Source organism: Coregonus lavaretus (genome assembly GCF_964263955.1).
Source record: "Coregonus lavaretus genome assembly, chromosome: 6".
Classification (NCBI taxonomy): domain Eukaryota; kingdom Metazoa; phylum Chordata; class Actinopteri; order Salmoniformes; family Salmonidae; genus Coregonus; species Coregonus lavaretus.
The window spans coordinates 50,003,807-50,015,278 of record NC_139993.1 but is presented as its reverse complement, the minus strand read 5'-3'; the positions used below and the strand labels follow the sequence as shown (position 1 = coordinate 50,015,278).

Sequence of the window (11,472 nt, the reverse complement as noted above, 5' to 3'; positions counted from 1 at the left end):
AATAAAACAACGACAACAACAACATTGGAAAATGCTGCTTATAAAGAGTCCCAAACATTGTCATTTTAATATTAATTATTAATTATGAATCATAACCCAATAATAACAATAATATTGTATTAATTGTATAGTTCAATTAGCCTATATTGTGTTTGCCTAATGCCATAATGTGCAATCTGTTTGGACCATAATTATACTTTCACTGTAATGACAGCAGCAACTGTCTGCTCTTCTCCAATGAAAACCAATTTGTTGACTGATGTAGCTAGCTAGTTTACCTCTCAGCCTCCTCCCACCACAAGACCCACCCCCAAAATGAAGTGCCTAGAGAAAACGGAGATAGGTATTTAAAAGTGTTAAGCGATAGTAGTGGACTCACTATTCATAAACTCGGCAAATTCTGTTACATGACATCTAACGTTGTTTTCCATGGACGCGGTGGGGTTTTGAAGTTTTTTCCAGGAAAGGAAAGGATACATTTCGCATCCATTCGAACCGCTGCAAGGCAAACTAGCTACAACTTACAACAAAGTTTACTTTGACGTTTCTGGATATTCTGCATGGTACGTCAGAGTTCTTATTCAAGCGTTAAAAGTTGTCAAACATGTTATACTAGGCCTACATTGTAATTATTTTAATGAAAATTATTTATATATATATCTGCATGTTTTACTGAACATCTCTGGGCCAAATAATTGCTGTGTCCGCGGCTCACAACCCCGCACTTCAAGGATGCAAATACGGCACGTTTTATGTCTGCTATTCTGTGATAGGCTATATTGTTGCAAGTGACTGAACAAATTTGTTGTCCACGGACGCTGTGTCACACTCGCAAACCAAAAGTGCTTTGACTGTTGCTTTGACATGTTCTTCCAATGCACACACAATAGTTCTTAGTGGATAAACAGGGATGAACTTTAGCATTTTGTTTTGCCACTTATCAACTTTTATGACGTCCTATTCTTTCCTGATTAAACAACTGTCCCAAAAGCTATTTGCAAAAAGATTTGGAGTATATTGAAACTGTCAAGCTCTCAAAACCAAACACGCATGGCCAGTTTCATGGTCCTTGGGCACACCTACAGCTACCCATCACCTCTCAATTAATGTGTCAGCATTGTTGCTTCTAATATTCAACTGGTTTATAACTGTCTATAACTAACTAAATCAATAAATATTCACATTGGATAATTGATTTCAATCATTTATTATAACATTTTAAATAGTAAACATAGTAATGCAGGCTTATGTATTAGGCTACATTAGTATTAGGCTATTTATTTGTGCAACCTTTGATTTAGACAACATGGTCAGAGGATCACTGGTGGGAAGGAACTTTAACATTACACAACTGACCTGCCATAACCAGATATCACACCTTAGTGCTGAACATCACTCTTTTGTATGATTTTGTTTTGTATCCATGCCTTCAACAAATTCAAGTTGTGTTCAAGTGTAGCATCACTGATGTGAAAGCAAAGCATGATACCAACCTGTCTACAGCAATTTCCGATAGGATGTGAATGCATTCACCATAATGATTGATACGTTTGCAGTATGCATCTATCTTCCTTTAGTTCGAGTTCTCTGTAATTTTTGCAGATTTAGTTCTGCAGTTCTGTCATTTTAGGAGCCGTTTTCAGAAACCTTTGATGCATTATAATAATGTTATTGACTTGATAAAAGTGGACATAACTGTTTGCCTTGTTATGATGAAAGAATATCAGATATATACAATAGTATGTCTGATATGGGAAAAGTCATAATTAATGTACTTATAAAACATGAGCTGAAAAAAAGCTTTAGATTTCAGATCGAGCGCTGTGTCAGAAAGCTATTTGAATTGCTTTCTAAAGACTTGCTTTAGGGATTTCCTAGGAGGATTATTGTTGGGCAGCCTTGTAGGGCATTGTAGGCAGAGTCTGGGGCATGATAGGCTGTGTTAGTCAGCTGAAGCTATGCCCATTGCATTGTGAGACATACTTATGTTTGATAGCAGCTGTAGTGTTGTGCACATGTTTAATAGCTATATGTTTGATAGCTGAGGTAAGGGCTTGTACCTATTCCATGGTGTCAGAAGTAGGAAGACGGTGAGGAGGAGGATAATTTAAGATACTGTTTGAAGAGGTAGGGTTTCAGATGTTTTTGGAAGATGGGCAGGGACTCTGCTGTCCTAGCTTCAGGGGGAAGCTGGTTCCACCATTGGGGTGCCAGGACAGAGAAGAGCTTGGACTGGGCTGAGCGGGAGCTGCCCTCCCGTAGGGGTGGGAAGGCCAAGAGACCTAAGGTGGCAGAACGGAGTGCTCGGGTTGGGGTGTAGGGTTTGAGCATAGCCTGAAGGTAGGGAGGGGTAGTTCCTCTTGCTGTTCCTTAGGTAAGCAACATGGTCTTGTATTGGATGCGAGCTTCAACTGGAAGCCAGTGGAGTGTGCGGAGGAGCGGGGTGACATGAGAGAACTTGGGAAGGTTGAAAACCAGGCAGGCTGCTGCGTTCTGGATAAGTTGCAGGGGTTTGATGGCACAAGTTGGGAGCCCAGCCAACAGCGAGTTGCAGTATTCTAGACGGGAGAGGACAAGTGCCTGGATTAGGACCTGCGCCGCTTCCTGTGTGAGGTAGGGTCGTACTCTTCGGATGTAGAGCATGAACCTGCAGGAGCAGGTCACTGCTTTGATGTTTGCAGAGAACGACAGTGTGTTGTCCAGGGTCACACCAAGGTTCTTTGCACTCTGGGAGGGCGACACTGTGGAGTTGTCAACCGTGATGGAGAGGTCTTTGAGCGGGCAGGCCTTCCCGGGGAGGAAGAGCAGTTCCGTGTTGTCGAAGTTGATCTTGAGGTGGTGGGCCGACATCCAAGTTGAGATATCTGCCAGGCACGCAGAGATGCATTTCGCCACCTGAGTGTCAGAAGGGGGAAGGAGAAGAGTAGTTGAGTGTCATCCGCATAGCAATGATAGGACAGACCATGTGAGGATATGACAGAGTGACTTGGTGTATAGAGAGAAGAGGAGAGGGCCTAGAACCAAACTTTTTCAAACTGGTCCCCCTCGGGAATCAAACCCACAACCCTGGCGTTGCAAGCGCCATGCTCTACCAACTGAGCCACACGGGAGGACGGACAGACGGACGGCATGCACAGACAGACAGACAGACAGACAGACAGACAGACACACACACACACACACACACACACACACACACACACACACACACACACACACACACACACACACACACACACACACACACACACACACACACACACACACACACACACACACACACACACACACACACACACACACACACACACACACAGAGAGAGAGAGAGAGACACCATCCCTAGTGTGCATCCCTTGCATTGACACGTGGCTTCTCACTTCCACAAGAGGGGATGTGGGGAGGGAAGATTAGTCTCTTCTGGACGAGCACATTGTCTATTATAAACAACTGTAGTTACTCTGCATCACCGGTGTCTTATGTAGTTGAGAAACTGAACTTTGTTTAGACTGAACAAGCCACTCTTAGAAAAAAGGGTTCCAAAAGGGTTCTTCAGGTGTCCCCATAAAATAACCCTTTTTGGTTCCATGTAGAACCCTCTGTGGAAAGGGTTTTACATGGAACCCAAAAGGGTTATACCTGGAACCAAAAGGGTTCTACCTAGAACCAAAAAGGGTTCTTATAAGGACAACCGCAGAACCGTTTTAGGTTCTAGATAGCACCTTTTTTTTTCTAAGAGTGTACTTCAATCAGTGAACTAGTGAAATGAGAGCAGCCAGATGGGTGTCATTTTAGGTTATGAAGCTTCTCAGTGTCCTATTGCAGAAACATAACTCAAATTCTGGATGGGAAGTTTTCCAGATGGACTAATGAACTGAGATGAGGTGGTTGGGGACGCTCATTCAGACACATTAGCCGTATTTAATAGGTGATTTATGCTTGAAGAGAGGCAGAGCATGCAAGTTACTGGTCTCTGGGTGGTTTGTGGCCAGCACTGGACATCCTTCATTAGACAGCCTTTGTTAGATTGGAGGGACTTACATTTACAGCCCTTTTTAACACTATTGATTCATGATCTGCCTACTAAGGATGCCTAAAACTCATAAAACAGTTTGAGTATCATTTTGCATTAGATGTGACTAGGGGCCAAATGTATCAAGTGTCTCAGTATAGGAGTGCTGATCTAGAATCAGTTTAGCCTTTTAGATCACAATGCACAAGTTTACATGGATGTGGGGGGACTAATCCTAGATCAGTACTCCTACTCCTAGATGCTTGCTACATACGGCCACAGTACTATGTTCATTCATCTCAGTTTATCTTCATGTAAACAATTCTGCCTGGATGCCTGGATTCAGGATAAGGCTGCTGCGTTTTGGAAACCATGTGGCATTTACGGTCCCTCCTACGCTGCTATAGTGTAGAGTACTTCATAGCTACTTATTATGTTCAGTCTGGGGTCTGCAGTGTCTCTAATGGGTTTTCCAGAGCAGCTTGGAGTGAAATGGAAGCTCTGCTTGGACGGATGGCTAGAGTTAAAAGACAAGTCACATGAGGTGATCCTACTGTTGCGGCAACAAAGAGTCAGTCAGTTTCTCGCATCGGTTTGAATCAGGGGAGAAAGACTGCCCCCTCTCATTGAAGCCGCGGTAGTTCAAGGCCGACCGCGGTACTGTAGGCATTGTTTGCAGAACACAGGATCCCCCATTATAGTGAATGGAAAAATCTTTGGGGTCAATCTTCGTGTAAATAAATAAAATATTTTGAAGACAATCATGGTACCAATAATTGCTTTTAATACACCAGATGAATGTCCTTGAACCGATTATTTAAAAATCACACACAGAACAAATTATAAGGATAATTTAGTTACTGATGGCAGCCTGCAGTACCCCTGCTGGCCTTAAACTTGAGTTACTCAATGAGAGGGTGCAGTATTGGGCTTCTTTTTATTTTATTTTATTAGGATCTTCATTGGCCGACGCCAATGGCGACAGCGAGTCTTACTGGGGTCCGAAACATAACGAAAAATACATTACATTTTCAATTTACATACATTTAAAGCATTAACATGTAGTGTGTGTGTGTGTGTGTGTGTGTGTGTTTGTTTGCATCTATCAGTTACACATACATGTCAGTACATACACACAAAAGTAGGTCACATGGGGGAGAGGCGTTGTGCCGTGAGGTGAATCTTTATTTGTTTTTTGAAACCAGATTTGCTGTTCACTTGCGCTATATGAGATGGAAGAGAGTTCCATGCAATCATGGCTCTGTATGATACTGTACGTTTCCTTGGATTTGTTCTGGGGACTGTGAAAAGACCCCTGGTGACATGTCTGGTGGGGTAAGTGTGTGTGTGTCAGTGCTGTGTGTAAGTTGACTATGAAAACAATTAGGAATTTCCAACACATTAATGTTTCTTATAAAAACAAGAAGCAAAGCAGTCAGTCTTTCCTCAACTCTTAGCTAGCATGCAATGTCACTTCCTGGAGTAGCTCAAACTGCGCATTTTATGTCTCCATGAGACGCCATCTTAACTGACTTAATTTGGCTTCAATGCACTATTGAGTCTTCTCATAGGAATTCATGGTGTCACGTGATCGATGGCTTTGTCCATTCATAATGTATATACAGCCATTGGTTTGAATCCAGAGTCCAGACCCATGCAATAACCCTTAGACTGGTTGACTTGACTCTTTCATGATAGGCTGGGCCTGTTCTTTTTTTTCTCCTGGAAACAATTAGGCCTAATGAAAGTGCTTCTGAACCCACTGTGTCACAACCATCAATCTAAACGCTTCAGCACTTTCTCTCATTTCACTCTTCTTGCTCCAGACCACAACCGGTTTCCACTCTGTACTCTGTGGTGTCGCAAAACAGTTTAGCCCTGGCCTGAACACTCTGAATAATATAATGCCATCTAGCTTCACTTTGAAATGGTGTTTGGCCTAGAGAGGAGAATGGAGGGACAGAGTATACCTCCACTTATGAAAGGGGAAGGGGGGCGTTGGGAAAGGGGCCGACAAATCAGAAAGAGATGGCACCAGCCCCGCTCTGCGAGCTGGAAGTGTAATATTTGTCGTGATCATCCAAAATGACTTCCCAGCCCACACAGCTGCCAGGGTCTGAAAGGCCCTTTGTTCCAGCAGCTGTTTGCACTGTGGAGCTCAGCGATGCACCTTAGCCCTCCTCAGTTCTCATCAGCCCTCGGCTCCCTCTGTCGATGCACCTTAGCCCTCCTTCCATCTCTTAGGCCTCTATCCACTCCGTACTTCAGAGCACTGCAATGCACCTTAGGCATCCTTAGCCCTACTTAGGCCTCCGTCCGTACATCTCTCCTCCCATGCATTTCTCCTCCCATGCATCTCTCCACCCATGCACTCTCTCTGTTGCTGTGGACAGGTTAAGAGGTGCGTAGTAGGAAAAAGACAGAGATGCTTCATCTGTAACATGACCACATCTCTCTCACTCTGCTCATCACTGGGCGGGCAGTCACACCAGATCACCAGCATGTCTTCTTACACCAGTCTTGTCATCAACTGGCGGCAGCCATGATCCATGAGCGCTGATCATAGAGCAGCCCTGCTGGCCACTGGCCCAAATATTATATTATTCTGTAGGATAGATTCTGGAACTCATGTTGCTTTGAGGTGGGCTGGCAGGTAAGTCTGAGGGGGGAACATACAGTTGAAGTCGGAAGTTTACATACACCTAAGCCAAATACATTTAAACTCAGTTTTTCACAATTCCTGACATTTAATCCTAGTAAAAATTCCCTGTCTTAGGTCAGTTAGGATCACCACTTTATTTTAAAAATGTGAAATGTCAGAATAATAGTAGAGAGAATTATTTATTTCAGCTTTTATTTCTTTCATCACATTCCCAGTGGGTCAGAAGTTCACATACACTCAATTAGTATCTGGTAGCATTGCCTTTAAATTGTTTAACTTGGGTGAAATGTTTTGGGTAGCCTTCAACAAGCTTCCCACAATAAGTTGGGTGAATTTTGGCCCATTCCTCCTGACAGAGCTGGTGTAACTGAGTCAGGTTTGTAGGCCTCCTTGCTCACACACACTTTTTCAGTTCTGCCCACAAATGTTCTATAGGATTGAGGTCAGGACTTCGTAATGGCCACTCCAATACCTTGACTTTGTTGTCCTTATGCCATTTTGCCACAACTTTGGAAGTATGCTTGTGGTCATTGTCCATTTGGAAGACCCATTTGCGACCAATCTTTAACTTCCTGAGTGATGTTGCTTCAATATATCCACATAATTTTCCTTCCTCATGATGCCATCTATTTTGTGAAGTGCACCAGTCCCTCCTGCAGCAAAGCACCCCCACAGCATGATACTGCCACCCCTGTGCTTCACGGTTGGGATGGTGTTCTTCGGCTTCCAAGCATCCCCATTTTTCCTCCAAACATAACGATGGTCATTATGGCCAAACAGTTCTATTTTTGTTTAATCAGACCAGAGGACATTTCTCCAAAAAGTACGATCTTTGTCCCCATGTGCAGTTGCAAACCGTAGTCTGGCTTTTCTATGGCGGTTTTGGAGCAGTGGCTTCTTCCTTGCTGAGCGGCCTTTCAGGTTATGTCGATATAGGACTTGTTTTACTGTGGATATAGATACTTTTGTACCTGTTTCCTCCAGCATCTTCACAAGGTCCTTTGCTGTTGTTCTGGGATTGATTTGCACTTTTCGCACCAAAGTACGTTCATCTCTAGGAGACAGAACGCGTCTCCTTCCTGAGCGGTATGACGGCTGCGTGGTCCCATGGTGTTTATACTTGCGTACTATTGTTTGTACAGATGAACGTGGTACCTTCAGGCGTTTGGAAATTGCTCCCAAGGATGAACCAGACTTGTGGAGGTCTACCATTTTTTTTCTGAGGTCTTGGCTGATTTCTTTTTATTTTCCCATGATGTCAAGCAAAGAGGCACTGAGTTTGAAGGTAGGCCTTGAAATACATCCACAGGTACATCTCCAATTGACTCAAATGATGTCAATTAGCCTATCAGAAGCTTCTAAAGCCATTACATCATTTTCTGGAATTTTCCAAGCTGTTTAAAGGCACAGTCAACTTAGTGTATGTAAACTTCTGACCCACTGGAATTGTGATACAGTGAATTATAAGTGAAATAATCTGTCTGTAAACAATTGTTGGAAAAATGACTTGTGTCATGCACAAAGTAGATGTCCTAACCGACTTGCCAAAACTATAGTTTGTTAACAAGAAATTTGTGGAGTGGTTGAAAAAACGAGTTTTAATGACTTCAACCTAAGTTTATGTAAACTTCTGACTTCAACTGTACATTAAAATTAACAAAATTCTGATGTTGACATCATGTCATCTCCTGGTAACAATGGCACCGGAAGAAATGGCTGCAGTTTTATGGACTCTTAACCAACCGTGCTATTTTGTGTGTTTTTTTGTATTGTTTGTAACTTGTTTTGTACATTAATGTTGCTGCTACCGTCTCTTATGACCGAATAGAGCTTCTGCTGGCGGTTATACACTGTATCGGCAGGATAGAACAGCAGCCTCTGGTAAGACAAAGGGTGGCGGTCTATGTATATTTGTAATCAACAGCTGGTGCACGATATCTATGGAAGTCTCAAGGTTTTGCTCGCCTGAGGTATAGTATCTCATGATACGCTGTAGACCACACTATCTACCAAGAGAGTTTTCATCTATATTCTTCGTCGCTGTCTATTTACCACCACAAACCGATGCTGGCACTAAGACCGCACTCAATGAACTGTATACGGCCATAAGCAAACAGGAAAACGCTCATCCAGAGGCGCCGGTCCTAGTGGCCGGGGACTTTAATGCATGGAAACTTAAATCCATTTTACCTAATTTCTACCAGCATGTTAAATGTGCAACCAGAGGGAAACAAACTCTACACCACCTTTACTCCACACACAGAGACACGTACAAAGCTCTCCCTCGCCCTCCATTTGGCAAATCAGACCATAATTCTGATTCCTGTTTACAAGCAAAAACTAAAGCAGGAAGCATCAGTGACTCGGTCAATAACAAAGTGGTCAGATGAAGCAGATGCTAAGCTACAGGACTGTTTTGCTAGCATATTCTGGAATATGGTCCGGGATTCTTCCGATGGCGTTGAGGAGTACACCACATCAGTCACTGGCTTCATCAATAAGTGCATCGATGACGTCGTCCCCACAGTGACTGTACGTACATACCGCAACCAGAAGCCATGGATTACAGGCAACATCCGCACTGAGCTAAAGGGTAGAGCTGCCGCTTTCAAGGAGTGGGACTCTAACCCGGAAGCTTATAAGAAATCCCGCTATGCCCTCCGACGAACCATCAAACAGGCAAAGCGTCAATACAGGACTAAGATCGAATCATACTACACCGGCTCCGACGCTCGTCGGATGTGGCAGGGCTTGCAAACTATTACAGACTACAAAGGGAAGCACAGCCGCGAGCTGACCAGTGACACGAGCCTACCAGACGAGCTAAATCACTTTTATGCTCGCTTCGAGGCAAGTAACACTGAAACATGCATGAGAGCATCAGCTGTTCCGGACGACTGTGTGATCACGCTCTCCTTAGCCGAGTAAGACCTTTAAACGGGTCAACATTCACAAGGCCGAAGGGCCAGACGGATTACCAGGACGTGTACTCCGAGCATGCGCTGACCAAATGGCAAGTGTCTTCACTGACATTTTCAACCTCTCCCTGTCTGAGTCTGTAATACCAACATGTTTCAAGCAGACCACCATAGTCCCTGTGCCCAAGAATACTAAGGTAACCTGCCTAAATGACTACTGACCCGTAGCACTCACGTCTGTAGCCATGAAGTGCTTTGAAAGGCTGGTCATGGCTCACATCAACACCATTATCCCATAAACCCTAGACCCACTCCAATTTGCATACCGCCCCAACAGATCCACAGATGATGCAATCTCTATTGCGCTCCACACTGCCCTTTCACACCTGGAGAAGAGGAACACCTATGTGAGAATGCTATTCATTGAGTACTGCTCAGCGTTCAACACCATAGTGCCCTCAAAGCTCATCACTAAGCTAAGGACCCTGGGACTGAACACCTCCCTCTGCAAATGGATCCTGGACTTCCTGACGGGCCGCCCCCAGGTGGTAAGGGTAGGTAACAACACATCCGCCACGCTGATCCTGAACACGTGGGCCCCTCAGGGGTGCGTGCTCAGTCCCCTCCTGTACTCCCTGTTCACTCATGACTGCATGGCCAGGCACGACTCCAACACCATCATTAAGTTTTATGATGACACAACAGTGGTAGGCCTGATCACCGACAACGACGAGACAGCCTATAGGGAGGAGGTCAGAAACCTGGCCGTGTGGTGCCAGGACAACAACCTCTCCCTCAACGTGATCAAGACAAAGGAGATGATTCTGGACTACAGGAAAAAGAAGAGGACTGAGCACGCCCCCATTCTCATCGACGGGGCTGTAGTGGAGCAGGTTGAGAGCTTCAAGTTCCTTGGTGTCCACATCACCAACAAACTAACATGGTCCAAGCACCACAAGACAGTCGTGAAGAGGGCACGACAAAACCTATTCCCCCTAAGGAGACTTAAAAGATTTGGCATGGGCCTCAGATCCTCAAAAGGTTCTACAGCTGCACCATCTAGAGAATCCTGACTGGTTGCATCACTGCCTGGTATGGCAACTGCTCGGCCTCCGACCGCAAGGCACTACAGAGGGTAGTGCGTATGGCCCAGTACATCGCTGGGGCCAAGCTTCCTGCCATCCAGGACCTCTATACCAGGCGGTGTCAGAGGAAGACCCTAAAAATTGTCAGACTCCAGCCACCCTAGTCATAGACTGTTCTCTTAGCTACCTCACGGCAAGCGGTACCGGAGCGCCAAGTCTAGGTCCAAGAGGCTTCTAAACAGCTTCTACCCCCAAGCCATAAGACTCCTGAACATCTAATCAAATGGCTACCCAGACTATTTGCATTGCCTGCCCCCCCCCCCCCCTCTTTTACACTGCTCCTACTCTCTGTTTATTATCCATGCATAGTCACTTTAATAACTCTACCTACATGTACATATTACCTCAATTAGGGAAATACCGAGCACAGTATATGACTGTGGTCTGTGTTGGCCCTCTACAATGTGAGAGCATACAGAGAGAGGAAACCACAATAGGGCTGGCCTCTGGCCTGTCAGGACTCTGCACTGGGGTCTTAATCTGAACGGCCATGCTGTGGTGGTGCATTCCTGTGTGTGCTGCATTAATGCTCTATTGTTCAGATAATCCTTTGCTTTTGTAGAGTAATCCTAACAACTCAATGAGCTATGAAAAATCCCTTTCCCTAACTGACTAACGTTGTGATAGTGATACTGAGGCAGGCTTACTGTTCACTTATCATTCCACAAAATATTTAAACATATGCACTATGTAGAAATCGCTCCGCCATTTCCTGGTTGCTAAAATTCTAATAGTTA

At 44.5% G+C, this 11,472-nt stretch overlaps 1 protein-coding gene across 1 annotated transcript in view; it reads left to right on the top strand.

Moving 5' to 3' along the window:
• Positions 1-329: 329 nt before the first annotated feature.
• Positions 330-11,472, top strand: part of LOC311130646 (transforming growth factor beta receptor type 3-like) — a 149,827-nt gene continuing 138,684 nt past the window's right edge. The window contains 1 exon segment of the mRNA XM_084163435.1: positions 330-563. The gene's annotated coding sequence lies outside the window, so the exon portion shown is untranslated.